The 2133-nt window shown below is 34.0% G+C and overlaps 1 pseudogene; it reads right to left on the reverse strand.

Moving 5' to 3' along the window:
• Positions 1-210: 210 nt before the first annotated feature.
• On the reverse strand, positions 211-1872 carry LOC143603120 (small ribosomal subunit protein uS10c-like; annotated as a pseudogene).
• Between the last annotated feature and the right edge of the window lie 261 nt (positions 1873-2133).

Raw genomic sequence — 2133 nt, forward strand, 5'->3', positions numbered from 1 at the left:
TCGAATGAACAAGCGCCAATAATCCACTATGATCAGTTCAACTCACAATTTAATCACTTAACAAATTACAACACTAAGAGCTATTTTTTGACTTGTGGTCTAAGCAATCCAAATCAAAAAAATAGAAACCATCAATGTTAAGCCATTACAAAATATTTCATACTTGACCAAACATCTTCACTTTGATCAACACAATGATACATGTAACAAATTCACTACACAAAAGCGTCAAAGTGGAATCATATAACAACAAAAAAGGGATTTTAAACATACTTTCTAAAGCTTAACCTCAACATCGACACCAGCCGGAAGATCAAGCTGCATCAACGAGTCAATGGTTTGTGCAGTCGGGTGTAGAATGTCTATGAGCCGTTGATGGGTTCGGATCTCGAAGTGGAATCTTGCATCCTTGTGCACATGAGGAGATTTAAGCACACAGTATATTCTCTTTTTGGTTGGCAATGGAAACGGGCCCCATGGTTTTCGCGTTTGTTGTTCTAGCAGCATCCAAGATTTGCTTACATGAATCCTCAATTAAAGGTACCCAGTATGACCTCAGTTTAATCCTTATTTTCTGCTTTGGTGCTATCTGAAATACAATAAAATTTGACATTGTGAAAATTGCATCCCAATTATTATGATCAAACCGCCTTACATGTGATCAAAGGTATCTATATAATTTCTTTGTATATATCTTATAGGTTTCTATCAGTTGTAGAAGCCACCGGTAGCTAGTCGGGCGGTGGAGTACCGACTAGCAATTATTCGGACAGGAAATTTTATATGTAATTTTTCAAAATAATTTTGAAAAATTCCATATGAATGCTCACATATATACTTCAAACATAAACAACTAAATGCAAACATAACAAATCAACTGAGAATATTATTGTTGGAGGTCCCACCTTCTAAATTTATTTTCTTCTCATTGACCTCTGCTAAAAAAATCTAACATTTTTAAGTTTTATTCGAATTTGAAATTGATGTTTTAGGGCTTTTCATAGGATACAAGTCGATTGACGTAAAACTTATCATAAAACGGTGTTTCAAATTACTTGATTTTTGTTAATTGGAAGTTCAAACAGCCGAATTGAACCACTGTTTCGTTGTTTAGAGCACCGTTTCGAGCTAAGTTTTACATCAATCGACTCGTATCCTCCTTCCGATGACCCTAAAACATCAGTTCGAAATTCGAATTAAAGCTTAACGTTGTTAAGTTTTTTTTTTTAACGAAGGTCCAGTGAGAATTTTTTCTTTTAAAAGGGGACCACAATTATCAGCAAATGACAAAAAGGTGGGATTAATAAAATCAATTTGCCAAAAATTAATCATTGCAACACTGATTTCTAGCATAACATACCTAAATATTAAGATATAAAATAAGCAAATCTGTAATTTTGTATATGATTTAATACATAAATAAAAAACCTGTATTTGCAACCTAAATAAGCTCTGTGGTTTAAAATTATAATAATGGTCTACTTCATTCTTGAAACCCACAATTTCATACAATACAAATCTCTAAAAACCCTAAATTTTGAAGAAAGCAAGTTAATAATAATAATAATAATAATAATAATAATAATAATAATAATAATAATAATAATCACAGGTAGCAAAATTACCTTATCCGAATCAGAAGTTTCGATGACCGTCGACGATTGAACATCTTCCGCCTCCAAAGCTTCAGGAGCTGCAAACACTCTGGTTGAAGAACACCGGGACGATTGAAACTGAATCTTTGGAACAAACGGGACGGCAGAAAAGCTGGGTTTTGATGAAATTGAGGATGAATTGCATAATGGGAACATGGGTGCTGCTAAAGATGTTGAAGTCGACATTTTCTGATTAGGGTTTTGGAATAATAATAATAATTTGCAGAATTAAAGTGAGACTGAGGGTGCGTTATCCACAGGGAGGAAGGAATGAGAGAAGAAAAGACTAAACCGGGTTTAGTTTCAAATTCATATATGGGCCGGTGGTCCTGTTTATATAAACCGGACTCATAACCCATTACACATTTACACATTACAACTAGGTCTTTTCTTCAATCGTTCTATTCGTTTAAACGCTTACTTACAAACGGGAACACATATCTAGGTACGAGTATTATGTCATGATTCACGTGACAGT

This window comes from Bidens hawaiensis, unplaced genomic scaffold, assembly GCF_021521415.1.
Source record: "Bidens hawaiensis isolate Kalapana, Puna unplaced genomic scaffold, B.hawaiensis_p1.1 tig00060842_1, whole genome shotgun sequence".
In the NCBI taxonomy this organism is placed as follows: domain Eukaryota; kingdom Viridiplantae; phylum Streptophyta; class Magnoliopsida; order Asterales; family Asteraceae; genus Bidens; species Bidens hawaiensis.